General features: G+C 57.4%; 1 protein-coding gene across 4 annotated transcripts in view; it reads left to right on the plus strand.

Moving 5' to 3' along the window:
* The first annotated feature begins 8052 nt into the window (after positions 1-8052).
* LINGO1 (leucine rich repeat and Ig domain containing 1) overlaps positions 8053-14533 on the plus strand; it is a 190066-nt gene continuing 183585 nt past the window's right edge. For 3 of the 4 annotated variants that reach the window (XM_082735961.1, XM_082735960.1, XM_082735963.1), the window contains exon 1: positions 8054-9110. The gene's annotated coding sequence lies outside the window, so the exon portion shown is untranslated. Of the gene's footprint in view, positions 9111-14533 lie in introns of all 4 variants that reach the window. The other variant, XM_082735962.1, reaches the window with a different exon arrangement.

Here is a 14533-nt window from a genome sequence, read left to right on the forward strand (position 1 = left end):
TCCCTCTCCCTACCTTGCCTGCCCTATCAGAGGATATGTAATAGAAGGTGGGGACAGAGGACTTGGGGTAGAATAAGATGTGGGGAATGAAGCAGAGGGAGGGGTCTCAATGGTTCCTAGCTCCCTGGCTTGAGCAATTGGTTGACTGGGGTGTTGTTTATTAAGATAGGGAAGAAAAAGAGACAATAGTGGCTTTGGGGAAGAATCATGAGTTCAGTTTTGGATCTGTTTGACTTAAGGTGTTTAAGGGATGGGCTTAAGCAACCAGCGTGGAGGTGAGCTTGGATTTGAACCAGGATTATTCCTATCAAGGGCCACATTCTCATGCAGCTTGAGGCAGAGTATGCAGTGTATAGTCAAGCCACTGAAGGTCAAGAAGGGGCCAGAGAGGGCTCATGTTCAGGGCAGGCCCAGCATCCGGGAATAGTAGTGGTGGGGAGAAAAGAAGGCTTAATCAGGGACGGCTTCCTGGAGGAGGTCACTGAATACCAAGAGAGGGTGAGGTCTGAAGGGGAACAAGACAGAAGCGTAGTCAGAAGGGTCCTTGAAGGCCATGTTTAGTAAGATGATGTGACTTGCCCAAAGTCATACAGCTTGTGACAGAGCCAAGATTCCAACAAGGTGTGCCTTACTCCGTGGTCTTTGTTTTCAATCAATCCCATAGGATAGCGCTCTCATGGCATGAGGCCAGGTCTGGGGAGAGGGAAGGGCCAGGAGCTAGACAATGCGATGGACTTAGTCTCTCTCAATTAAGACCAGTTTTCCCCATCCCATGTGTGTGTGGTCAAATACCAGATAAATGAAGAGACAACAGAGCTCTGACCCTTGAAGTCACAGAACACAAGAGCTGGGACTGTACCAGTTTTAAGACAGATCTGCCTCTAGGTATAGGGTTGCACCCAGGTGGCCTGGGTGACTACTTACCATCTCCCAGCTGAGTTACACAGAGAATCCCCGTTTGCCCCCATACTGGCCCATCACCACACCTGAAAGTCCATTAGTGCCTTGACTTTGGAAGAGATGTTGCCCATTTCCCTAGGAGGGAGCACATCTTTGGTCCTGCCCATTTTGCATGGAGGGCCCTTACCAGATCTTTCTCTCCTAGGCAGAAGGGGTGCAGGTCCCCGGAGGGGTCCTATCCCCCTGGCTTCACAGAAGGCAGGCCTGCCATTTGAAGTGTTGGCTTGCCCAGCAGAAGGGCAGGGAGCCGCTGGGCCCAGTTAGCTGCAGTGGCGGCGGCCACGGTCAGTGCCAGCAGCTCGCAGTGAGTAGGCAGTGTCAAATGGGGTGCGTTACTCTCCGTGCAAATTAAAAATTAAAATTAATCAAACACTCAAATTGATTTCCTTCCCGTCTGTTTGCTCTGCTGTGCCAGTCAGATGCCTGCCTGGCCGCCTGGTCAAGTTGAGCCCAATTCCAGGTTGGGACTGGGCAGCTCAGGCGGTCGCAGTGGTGTCTGCCCATGGGCCTCGGAGCTGCAGGCACCTCGTTCCCACCTTGGGAAGTCAAGTAGGGGTCAACACAATTGGGTCCCCCAGCCTGAGACCTGGTGCTGGGCTTGGAAAGGGGGGCAGGCAGGAAGATAGCATCACTCTGGTCCAGAGGAAACGCTCAGGATGGGCTGGGAAGCAGAACCCCAGGGAATACTCATGGGGCCATCACCAACTGACATTTTGAGTCTGGGTGTCTGGTCCCTTCTCTGATCTCAGTTTCCCCATCTGTGGAATGGGAAGAGAGAGGCAGATGGAATAACTCCCTCTGGGTTCTTGCACTGGCGTATGGTCTGGACTGGTCTTCCCTGGGGACGGACTCTTCTCCAATCTTCAGCTGGCCAGGGGCCCAGACCTCCCCAGCCGGGCTTTGACCTACCACTTACCACTGGGCAACTGTGGGCAAGTCACTCATTTATTACCCCCAGCAGCAGGGGGGCGAGTCTCAGCCTGCAGGGGTCTGGGAAGGGCACCGTGGGGCTCCTCGCACTCTGCAGACAGTCGAGAGAGGCTGGTGTGAGGGTTCCCTGGAACGGGGCTGTGAACTGGGCAGGAGTCAGCTTATAGTTCAACTGCAGTGGTTTTGCGGAAAAGACCTTGGGGACACCCTCCTTTCTTTGCCTTCCCCCCGACACTCACCAGGGGGTGAGTGTCTCTTGAATTCCCAAGTATCTACCCTTGGACTGCTCCACCCCACCGGCATCTTCTCACCTGGGTGACTCCCATAGCCTCCTCTCTAGGCTCTAGTCCTTCAGTTTCACCTCCTCCATTCCATCCTCCTCGAAGGAGCCGGAAGGAGTATCCACAAATTCTGATCTGATTGTCTGCCTCCCCTTAAAACCCTTCAAAGTCCAATCGTCCTCCCATGGCATCAAGGACTTGGTGACCAGGCCTGAATCCCCTGTCCTGCCTCCTCCCAGCAGCACACACTCCTCGACAGTGTGGGTGCTTTCTAATTTTTCTGCAGTCCTCCCTCCTGCCCCCTCTCTGCATTCGAGCACCATTCATGTGGCCAGCACATGCTCCCTGGAGCCCCGCAGTGGCCAGGCCTGGGCTGGTGGGTGCGGTGGGTGCCAAGGCATCAGAAGTGACCCAGACCCAGTTGTGTCCTTCCACCCCACCCGCACATTCCTCCTTCCCTAGCCCCCCACCCTCTACACCCCTGTGAATGCCTAGGCTCCTTCAAGGGCTGCCTTTCTGTGGGCATTTTAGGAGAGCCAGATCAGGCCCATGTCGGCCCAGTGAGGGCTGTGGACTCCCTGCTCCCCTCTGAGGCTCAGAACCAGGCTCTAGGGACTCCTGACTCTCAGCTCTTTGATGCTGCTGGCCTCCAGCCCCCCACACCAACCCGTGCCCTCTCCAGAACTTGGAACCCTGGCCTTACTCTGTGGAAGGGGCTGTGCAAGTGCCTGTCTGCCCAGAGCCTGTGAGTCTCCTGAGGGCACGGCCCCATGGCCTGGCACAGAGCACACTTTCTGTGAGTGGGAGCTGAATGGCAGGTCGGTCTCCCCCCGACCCCCTGTCATAGCATTGAGACCTCCCAGGTCCCCAAATGCCTCCTACCCCACTGGCCTCCCAAACTGCAACTCCAATCCCATCTCTTAGGAACAAGACCCCAACATCCACCCCTCCTGCTGCACGTGTCTGTGTCCCCCACTGGTGATGATCTCAGGTTCCCAGGAGAATGCTTGACAAGGGGTCAGTGCCCCTGGTAGAGTAGCTCGAGCTGCCAGCTTCCTTTATCCTCCCTCCTACCTAGGGACACACGAGGAGTGAAGAATTATACCCTTGGGAAAACCAAAGGCCATAGGATCCAATTCAGCTTGGAGCTCGTTGCTGGCCTATTGCCTTCTCATCCCTCCTCCATTCCTGAGCTTACCTTCCCCAGCCCTTCCCAAATGCGCTATTTCTTCTTCTTTTTTTAATTTTTTTTTTAAAAGATTTTATTTATTCATTTGACAGACAGAAATCACAAGTAGGCAGAGAGGCAGGCAGAGAGAGAGAGAAGAGGAAGCAGGCTCTTTGCTGAGCAGAGAGCCCGATGCGGGACTCGATCCCAGGACCCTGGGATCATGACCTGAGCCGAAGGCAGCGGCTTAACCCACTGAGCCACCCAGGCGCCCCCAAATGCGCTATTTCAAGGGGATTTTCTCTCCCCCTGCTGAGCCACGAGGCTAAACTCTCAACTTCTGACAGGGCCTTCTGGAACCTGTGGTCCCGGCCCCATCCCCCCTGCAGCCCCATCATCAGTTGTCTCTTCTCATGCTCTGACAACATGGGCTTGGTTTCCTTCCTCTCACTGCAGGGCTTTTGCATGTGCTGTTCCCTCTCTCTGTAGCCCCACTCCTACAAATTAATGTCTACCCAACCTCTTGGGGCTAGGTCGAATGTCACATCCTATCTTTTCCTGATTCCCAAGACCAGCCTGGGCCTCCACTTACCAGCCCCATAACTCTTCATAGCCCTGTCCGAGGTATAATTCCACCACTCTTTGCACAGTGGTTTGAATCCTTTTTCTTCCCCTAGACTCTAAGTTCTCTGATATGTATTCTCCACATTCGGCACAGCGCTGGGTGGGGAGTAAGCCCTTGATAAATGTTTGTGGAAAGAGGGGCACCTGGGTGGCTCAGTTGGCTAACTGTCTGCCTTCAGCTCAGGTCATGATCCCAGGATCTTGAGATCAAGCCCTGAGTCGAGCTCCCTGCTCAGCAGGGAGTCTGTTCCTCCCTCTCCCTGTGCCCTTTCCCCTGCTTAAGCTCTCTTCCTCTTAAATAAGCAAATAAATAAATAAATAAATAAAATTAAAAAACAAAAACAAAAACCATATTTGTGGAAAGAATGAAAAAACAACAGCTCTCAGTTAAAATCCTGAAACTTCACACCAAACCTTGGTTTCCTCCTTCTCTGAAAAGGGAATAACAACACCAGGATCGGTGCGAGGTTGAGCCAGTAAATGAAGATTCCCGCCACATAGTCGGTTAAGAATAAGGAGGAGGCCAGAGATTGGAGCGGGCAGGGGGTAGTTGAGGAAGGCTGCTCAGGGGTGGAAGGACTTGAGAGCTAGACGGATTGTGCCAGCCCAGTAGTAGGCATCTGGGGGAAAGACTGGAGGTGGGGAGCTGGGATGTGAGACGCATTGAGACAGCCTGGCTGAGTGGGGCCGTTCTCTGAATCTTGGGTGACCCTATTTATTTTTCAGCCTGACCCAGGATGCCCGGGGTTGGCTAAGAAGGCAGGCAGGAAATGCCCACTGCCTCCTGGGACCCCATGTAGGTCTCTTGGCTCCAGGCTGGACCTGCCTTGGTGATGGGGTCTGGGACTCTGCCAGAGTCTCCCCCACTGGCCTACGCAGAGAACTAAAAATAGCAGAGGAGCCCTGGGTAGGCATCTGCAGGGGCACTGACCCAGCCCTCGTGGCAGGAAGCAGTCAATCCCCAACTTCTGGGGAAGGAGTTCCTTCCTGGAGCTGCCCACACTGGCCCACCCCCAGCCTTTGGCCCCCAGGCTCCAGATGCTGCTGTCTGGCAGTGGGGAGTGATTCCTCTAAGTGGGCCTGTTCATTACTCATGCCTCGTCTCTCTGTAAAGCCTGCTGGGAGCCAGAGGTGACAATAGCTCCCGGCCACCAGCACAGGGGCTGGATACAAGGGGTTCCCAAAGAGACCTCTGTACCTGCCTGCCTCTGTGTGGAACTCTTGGATAGAAGGCTAAGGCCTGGAGCTGAGGAAGGAAAATAAGTGAGTTACGTTTATGGCCCCTTTGGGCAACTTAGGGAGGAAGTTGGGGCTCAGAGACGGTGTGCTACTTATCGGAGGTTGCACAGCAAAGTTGGGGGCATAAATTCCCAAGCATAGACACAAAGGCTGCATGGCTCCCACAACAGTAAAGTGGGAGAAACGGACTGGAACTGTTGCTTTGCTTGGATGTCAGGCACTCCGGGGAAAGGCTGTTTGTCTCTGTTTGGCTTCCCTGGGGTCCACCTGGAGGCCCTGGGAAGACTCCTCAGGAGGTGTGTTGAGCCACAGCAGGCAACAGCCGTGAGCTCATCTCCCCTGAGGCCCCCAGGAAGTCTGTTACAAAGGCAGAGGAGAAATGGCCAGGAAAGGAGGGAATAGGAAGACAGTAGGGGCCTTTGGGATAGGCCATAAAGCCAAGCTCAGGTGTGGGGAAAGAAAATGACATGTGCTGAACACCTACTGTGTTGGGTCATTCATGTGTATTCTTCTCCCTCTTTTTTTTTCTTTTAATATTGTGTTTGTTTATTTGAGAGAGAGAGAGAGAGAGAGAGAGCAGGAGGAAGAGGGAGAATCTCAAGCAGACTCTGTACTGAGCACAGAGCCTGATGTGAGACTCAGTTCCACAACCCTGAGAGCATGACCTGAGCCAAAGCCAAGAGTCAGATGGTTAACCAACTGAGACACCCAGGAGCCCCTCTTTTTTTTTCTTTCTAAGATTTATTTATTTATTTTAGAAAGATAGTGTGTGGGAGCAGGGAGGAGGGGAAGAGGGAGAGAGAGTCTTAAACAGACAACTCACTGAGCAGGGAGTCTGATGCAGGGCTCGATCTCATGGCCCCTGAGATCACGACCTGAGCCAAAACCAAGAGCAGACCGCTCAATGGACTGTGCCATTCAGGTGCCCCTGTGTGTATTCTTTGTTTGTTTGTTTTTTTTTCTTTTTTTAAGATTTTTTTTACTTATTTATTTGAGAAACAGAGACCACAAGTAGGCAGAGAGAGAGAGAGGAGGAAGCAGGTTTCCTGCAGAGCAGAGAGCCCGATGCAGGGCTCGATCTCAGGACTCTGAGACCATGACCAAGGACCCTGGGATCATGACCTGAGCCGAAGGCAGAGGCTTTAACCCACTGAACCACCCAGGGGACCCTGTGTGCATTATTCTTTACGAATTCTTCACCAGCCTCCTTGGGGGCTGAGTATTTTTACTCCCATTGTACAGAGGAGGACACTGAGGCTGGAAGTGGCACCGGGTATCACCACAGTGTGGATTCTGCAGGGCACCTTGCTGGGGTGGGGGCGCCAAAGTTCGGCTCTCTCTGGACTCACATCACAGCCAGAGCAAAGCCTGGATTTCTCCTATTTCCAGCTCCGGTCAGCAGGGGGAGGCTGTGCTGCATCTGGCAGCAGAACTAGGAGCAGAGATTGGGACTGGGTTTGCTAGGAGAGGAGAGGAGGCTCCTTTCAAAAGCTTCTGGATTCTGGAAGACCTTAGCCATGCCTCTGTGACGGCCGAGAGATGGGGAGGACTTCTGCCTGGATTTGCTAAGTGGCAGCTCTGTTGCTGCCCAAGAACAAAGTTGAAACACATCAATTCAAGGCTCTTATAGCTTCTCTTTCCTCAAATACACCCATCCTTCCCTATTTTCCACTACCATGTCTTCACAGATGCTCTTCTCTTGGCATGGGATGCCCTTTTGGTTCCTTTCTGCCTGACCAACTCCGGCTCATCCTTCAATACCTGGCTTCAATGCCACCTTCTCCAGAAGCTTTCCTGGACTTCCTCCATCCCCCAAAGTCCATCTTATCTCCTGTTCTTTCATGTTTTTAAGGTCAGGACTGTGTCTAAATCATCTGTGTGTCTAGCATAGGATGGGACACATAATAGATGCTTAGTAAGCAAATGGGCAACATCCCTCTGCGGAGGTTGGAGAGTGAGGGTCTGTCTGGGGTGGAAGTAGGTGTGGGGTACACAGAAGATGAAATGCTTATGCATCAGGCCTGTTCAGGATCAAGCTGACAGGGAGCCTTAGGGGTGAACTTAAACTTTATTTCTCAGGGGCATCATGAAGTTCCAGGGAGATCTTGGATGGGAATGAGTTCTATAAACTGTAGTGTGCTGTCCCTGGTAGGTCCTTGTACCTCTCAATTTTGCCGTGTTCCCTGGATGAGGGTGGAGAGAAAGGTCAAAGAATGAGGGAGGAGGCAGAGCAGGGCTGGTGAGGGTGGGATGGGAAGGAGTGCAGCCTCTGCCCTTGCCCCAGCTCTCAGTGGCAAGGAGTGGGTGGGATTCTGAGTGCTAAGGGCTGGCTTGGGACTCCTTCTCCTATGGGATCTAACACCGTATCAGAGTTCGGCATGGCCCCAGAGATGATGTAAGCCAATGTCCTTCCAAGGAAGGGTAAACTGAAGCCCAGAGAGAGGCAGGCATTTGCCCAAGGTCACACAGCAGGAGTGGGAGGCCATCCTATGAGCCCTGTCCTCCAGCATGACAGGTGTCCTCATCCTGGGCTCAGATCCGGACAGCTGTTTCCCTGATCCCTCCTCCTGGCCCCGCAGTCTCCGGCGCCCAGGACGCAGTGCCCCACACCCCAGCCTGCCCCTAGGCTTAGCCGCCAACAAGCATTGCGCGCCCCTTGGATGGCACGGTCCGGACAGCTCCCAACCGCCCTTCTCCTTGACTCACCTCCAGCCCCGGAGGGCCGGGATCAACCGCGACTGACAGGGCGCCGCCCGCACCGCCCCGGCTGCGCCACCGCCCGGGAGAGTTCCGGCGCGGCGAGGCTGCCCTCCTTGGCGCCCCCGGGTGGGGCAGGTCAAGCCCGGTGCGCTATCCCTTTAAGCCCGTGCGAGATGGGAGCTGTCAGCGACAGCCGAGGCTAGAGCGGGACGTCGCCGCCCGCCAGGCCAGAGGCAGGAGCCGCGGAGCGAGCGGAGAGCGGAGGTGGCGGCGGGGCCCGGCGCGGCAGGTCCCCTCGCCGCCCGCTGAGCTCTCGAACCCTGGGCCCGGCGAGGCGGGCGGCGCCCAGTGTAATGCGGAGAATGTGAGAGGCAGCGCAGGGCGGTGGGGAGGAGGGGGCGCGAGAGAGGGCGGCGGCAGGATAGAGGGAGAGACAGCGGGAGAGAGAAAGGACAGGGAACGGGGAGCAGGTGGGAGAAAAGAGAAGAGATAAAAGGAGAGGCAGGGACAGGAAGGGGGGGGGCAGAAAGGAGTGAGAGAACACGCGGCACGGGCGGCGGCGCAGGCGAGGAGGAGGGGGCCGGCTTCTTCGGGTGGGAGCGCCCGAAGCCAGAGTTGGGCGCCCCGGCCGGGGTTCGGGAGGCGAATACGGCCCGGCCGGACATGGTGGGGGAGCGGGGAAGCCGGAGGGGCCCCCTCTGGAAGCGGCGGGCGACCTGAGGCGGGCCCGCCGGGAAAGGGACGCAGGGCCAGTCCATAGGCCCCGCGGGCCGCGCTCCGGGGGCTCCGGCGGGCCGGGGCAAGGGGGCCTTTGTGAGCGCCCCAGGAGTACGGAGCCGGGTGTGCGGCGGCGGGGATGTGTGCGCGCCCGGGGCTGCGCGTGTGTGTGCGAGTGTGAGCGCCCGGGTGGGTGGGAGCGCGCGTTAGGGATTCTGCTGGCATCGCAGCGTGGAGAGCAGGAGGCAGGAGTGGGGCGCGCAGGGGAGCGCAGGGCCCTCCCGCGCACACGCACACGCCGCGCGCGCACACACATACACACACGCACACGCACACGCCCTCCCTGCCTCTCTCGCTGCCGCTGCCACCATCTCGGAGCCGAGCCCTGCGGAGCGGGAACCCGAGCTGGAGCGGGAACCGGAGTGGAGCAGAGCCGAGCCGGGGAATGCGGGCCCGGAGCGGAGCGGCGCGCAAAGTGCGCGCCCGGGACGGTGAGTGCGGCCAGGCCGGGACGCTGCAGCTGGGCCGGGGCCGCCCGGGCGCAGGCCGGGGAGCTGGGGTGTCTGCCCGCCGGCAGCGCCGCGTGCGCGGCCTCTGATTGGGCGGGAGCCTCGGGGGCAGTGGGTGGGGGTGGGGTGTGGGGTGCGCGCCCATGGGGGGCGTGCACGCGCGGAGATGGATGGGGCGCGCTCGGCATCCCGGTCCGTGACCGCGCTCCCGCCCGCTGCGCGGCCCCGCCTAACCCTCGCCTGCCGCCGGAACCCCGGCGACTTGGAGCAACTTTGTGTGTGGGGGGAGAGGAGATGGAGGCGTTTTAATGGAGGAATTCCGGCCTTGCCTTCCTGAGGAGAGAACGCGAAGGAGGGATGGGACGGGGGCGCCGGCTGTGCCACCCGGCAGGCCAAGGGGTGCGTCTCCACCACCCCATCGGCACAGCCACCGGCTCTCTGGGACACCAGTCCCTTACCCTGGCGCCGCGCTGGAGCCGCTCCCGGCGCTGGACTCCTGTGACTCCTCCAGGGTCCGGTGGGACCGCGCGGCGACAGCTTCCAGGCCCTGGGGCCGCAAGGTCGTCTTTGCAGCCAGGCTGAGGACACAGGGTTTGAGGTGGGGAGTGGGGAGACGTGCCTGTGTGTACATGTGTGTGCCTGCGCCTTCTGCTGCGTGGGACAGGCGGCTGAAAGAAGGGAACTGCCAGATAGAGGCATCGCGTTAGATCTGGCCCCCAGGAGCTCCCAAGAGGCCAGGCATTGAAAGGAGAACCTCTAGGTCTCTGGCCTGGTGCCCCCCCCCCCCCCCCCCGGGTCCTGTGCCTGTTTTGCTTGGAGCCAGGCTTCTGTGTGCTCTACCATGTGTCAGGGCTGTGCCTGTGTTGTGCACCTCCCCACCCCACTCTGTTCCTGAGTCTCCTTCCACACTCCTGTCCCGCCCACTGCTGGCAGCCTCAGGGAACTTCCCAGGTCCCCTCCCCAAATGGCAATCCTGCCCCTGGATAGGATGGATGGATGAGGGGAAGTAGCCCTAGGTGGTGCCCCTGAGATGGAGGGACCAGGTCCCCTCCAGAGAGAGGCCCAAGGAAAGGTCAGAGGTTAGGACTTCTCCTATACAAATCCTCCTTGCTGCCAGGGCAGGTTTTTCCTCCTCTAGGAAGTCTTTCCTGATTGCTCCTTGAATCTGTCCTCTGGGCTCTGGTTTCTGCGTTGGAGCAGTTGGGTTCCCCAGCAGTCCTTGTTCCTGTGCTCTCTCCTGGCACTCATTGTTAGCCCGTGGGGGTCAGAAATCTTGGTTCTCTGCCTATGCATTATGCAGGATCTACCTGGCTCTCTGGGGGATGGCAATATTTTGTTTGACCAACCTTCAGGCTTAAACCTTGCTTCCACTTCCTTATCCTTCTGGAGCCTTGTCAGCCACCTGGTGAGAGTGCAAGGCCCATGGACGCAAGGCCACTCTATTTCACAGACGGCGGTTTTAAGACAGAGATGGAACTAGGAGAACTCCAGGCTCCAGGCAGCTCCTTTCCACTGGGAAGGTAGCCCTTTCACCCTAGTCTTGGTGAGATGGGGAGGGACTCTGGCTTCCTGCTTCTGGAGAGTCTCCTGGGGCCGCTGTCCTGCTGCCTGTGACCAGCACCCTTCCCAAGTGGGCAAGAAGATGGGCATAGCCACTCTCAACCTTGTTCTCCCTAGCTTGACTTCTGGCACCTCTTGTCCCCAGCTTCATTAAGTTTTGCTTCTTAGATTTGCTCCGCTTCCTGGTTTGCAAACCTGGCTTCCTATAATCCATCCACTGGGATGTCTGTATTGTTCTGGGGATCAAAGGGGTTTCTCCACCCCCAGCCTGGCCCTGTAGGCTAGGTCCTGGAATCCTTTCCACTCTCCTGAGATCTGCATCCTAGAGCCCCATCTGGCCCAGAGAGCTCACCTCAGGGGGATGGCTTCCTCACAGACATCTCAGTGTGCACTGGGGGGAATGGACTCTGGGGGCTCTTGGGACCACTTCCTACACTGGTGGCCCACCTGAGGAACAGAAGCTAGACCAGCTCTCAGCCCCAGGCAGGCTTTTGTGAGCGCTCTCCCCCATGTTGACCTGGTGGCAGCCTGGACTCATCCCCAGGGCCACTTTGGTCCTTAGAGGCCTCTGGGGGCAGGGAGAGCTGTTGCCCAGCGGTGGCCAAAGCTCCTCCTGGGGTTGGGGTGCTCTTGTGTTCTGTGGTGGCTGCTCAGCCTCTTTACTGGCTTCATGTTCCAGTAGCCCTGCTCTCACTCAGTGGCCTTTCTTACCCATTGTTTCTGTTTTTTCTCTCTTCCTCCCTTCTCCATCCCCTTGTGGCTCCCTGAGCTCTCCGCTTTCCTGTGTGTCGACTGATGCTCTGGTTGACCCCAGGTGGCTAGAGCGCGGCCTGGTGCCTGCTTGGTGCCCCCCCTGCTACCCAGGTCCACTTTAATCTCTGCCCAGCTTTTTCTTCCCCCTTCCCACCGCAGGACCCAGCAGGCTGAGCCTGCCATTTGGTCTCGAGCCATGGGGAGGGAGGGAGCAGGGTACCTCTTTGGCCCTGGGTCTGTGCTGTCAGGGGTGTGAATCCCAGCCAGGTGCCCCTAGCTTTAGGAAGAGCTACTCCCCCTCAGACCTCTGACCAGTGGGACCCCTTCTTTCCCTCTCCAGCCAGTCTCTGACTCTGCTGTGGGTGTGTTTTAAATTAGAAAAGTGTCATATTCTAACAAATTCTGTGATAAGTTGTTGGGTGGGCTGGGCCTTGGGGTGATTTGAGTGGGGGGAAAGTTTACCCCTGACTACTCAGGCCTCATTTGGGAGGTCCTGGGGGCCACTCTGGCCAACCAGAGTCTCCTCCATGGGTTTCTGGGGCTTGCACATCTGATCCTGAGAGCCATGACTTGGCCTTGCTCCTCATTGCCTAGAATTCTCCAGTCAGGGGCTTGCTCCACATTTGGGGTCCTCTCTTGGTTTGAGGCCTGGGCTGAGTCCTGGGGATTCCAGTGACAAGCCTGAGTCCCTCCCTGGGTGGGTTCTGGAAGGGACACAGGTATCCATCCTGGGTATGAGGCCGAGTGGGCTGGGCAGCTGCAGAGGGACGTGAGATAGGGTTTGGCAGCGGGTTGTTTCAGGTGGAGTGGAGGCTGGTGTGTTTTGACCTGCTCAGATGTTTCTGGCACTTGGTAGAAGCCCCGTGAATATGCTGAATGCATAAGTGGAAGGAGAGCACGAACAAGGGAGGGCTTTCCAGGCAGATGGCACAGTGTTAGGGAAGGCATGGCAGTGGGAAGCACCAGGCATGGGTGGAGCATGTTTGCAAGGGAGTAGCTCATGCCGGGGCACAGCCGGCCCGGAGCAGGTTGGCACAAGACCCAGGAGGGTCTGGAGTGCCCAGCTGAGAGTGTGGGCTGATTCCACATTCAGGGGCTGCGGGGTGGAAGTTCTGGAGGAACCCGCGAGCAGATCTGCAGTTTCAACAGCTCCCTCTGGTGGTTGTGGGAGGGGTTGGCCAGGGGAGCCGGAGGCGGGGATGAGGTCCTGAGGCTGTCAAGGGAATCCAGGCTGGGGGTGAGGGCAACAGGATGGTTTTCCACCCCAGGAGGGTGGAGAGATTCCACCTGGGGAGGAGCCTTGTGGGGCAGAGGACGCCATCCATCCCGAGTTGGGCAGGGCCTCAGGAATATCACGGGTCCCACTACCTGGGCAGAGGAAGGTAGCCGGTGACTGAGACTCACAAATACTGGCCCTCCCACTGGGTGTGCTTGAGCAGTTCCCCTGATCCCTCCCACCTCTGTGTCTAGGTCTGCAAAATGGATAAGTTTGTCTCCCTGGAGACCTGGGGTGGGTTTGGGTGGGAATCTGTGACCGTGGAAGTGGGCTACAAAGAGAAGGGGTAGAGTGCTGGTCACACTTCTCTTGGACAGAGGAAGAGTTGGAGGACCGGGGACGGGTGGTGGCTTGAATGAGATCACAGGACAAGCTGGGGGCAGGGTGTTCCTGCTTGGAGTTTTCCTGGCTGGGTCTTTGGTCTGTGGGGCAGGGGCGGGTGGCATGCCCAGGGCCTCGAGGCCTCTGCAGAGGACGTCCTCAAGCAGTGGCTTCTGCAGTCCAGCTGTCAGGGAGCATATGGGGCCATATGGCCCCATCAGGGGAGACGCCAGCCGCTGAAGGAGAAGGAGCGGCTGCCATCCTGGCCTTCTGGATCTATGTGGGCACTGCCAGCCTTTGGGGTCGGGGCGGGAGGAGGCCAGAATGGAGCCTTGGTGTCCAGGTTGGTTTGGACATGAAGCTTGGGTCTTGGCAGATGGTTCCTTTCCAACACCCATCTGCCAGAGCGGCCGGACAGGCGGCTTCAGGCCCAGGCCTGATCCAATTAGGCCCAGGCCAGCTGTGCCAGGTGCCCTCCACGCTCCCCCCGCTCCCCCCTGCTCGGATGCCCTGGCGGTGCACAGGCAGTGGGTGCTACAGGGCATCTGATGTCGGGGCCTCAGGGCTCAGCGGAGTATGTGTGTGTGACACGCAGCCTCGCCCTGGGCGTGGGTTCTGTAGCTCTAAGATTTGGGGGGTGTGGAAACGGGTCCCTCAAATCAGCCTGCGGTGGTCAAAAGGGTGTGGGCGTGGATGGATTCTGGATCTGGGTCTGAGTCCTGGCTCAGCTGCTTCCAGGCTGGGTGACTTCCGGCAAGTTCTTTCACTTTTCTGAGCTTCGGTTTCCTCATCTGTACCACGGGAGAATGATATCCCTGCCTCATTGGGGTGTCATGGGTGTACTTTGAAGTGACACGCGGAAGGCAGGCACTGGCCTGATGCGTATAAGAATCTTCAGGGAATGTTGGTTCATGTTTGTTCTCTGCTGGGAGAGGGAAATGAGGCCTCTCAAAGTATCCATATCTAGACCGAAGTAGAGAGAAACCTTATTATTACTGTTTTCCAGAACAAAATCTGCTTTACCGCTTTCTGTAAGTTTTTCTACTCCTTCCCTCCAGACCTCATGGCAGTTCTGCAAAGGAGGCAGAGAGCCTGCCCCGTTTCACAGATGAGGAAGCCGGGAAGGCATTCTTAGAGTTGCACAGCAATCTGGGTGGACCCTTGGTCCCAAACATTGCTCCATGGGTTTTCTTCCCAAACCTTGGGGGTAGAGATTGGGGAGAAGTTGGTCTGTCTTCGACAAGGCCTGTCTAGATCAAGCTTGGGAGTCCTAAAGTTTCCCCACCCAGCCCTGTCTTCGTCACAGATACAGGGACAGGCTGTCATGGTGACAAGCAGTCAGTCCCAGCTGGGGTGGGTATGGGTGACCCTCAGTGGGGCAGCATGTACACCCTCTGCTCTGCTGGCCAGGTGGGAGTGGGGGTGGGGACTGGGAGGAGGGAGGAGGGGGCCTTCACCTCCTGGTGAAGCCTAGGCCAGTAGGGCTCTGCTTTTT

Source organism: Mustela nivalis (genome assembly GCF_964662115.1).
Source record: "Mustela nivalis genome assembly, chromosome: 6".
Classification (NCBI taxonomy): domain Eukaryota; kingdom Metazoa; phylum Chordata; class Mammalia; order Carnivora; family Mustelidae; genus Mustela; species Mustela nivalis.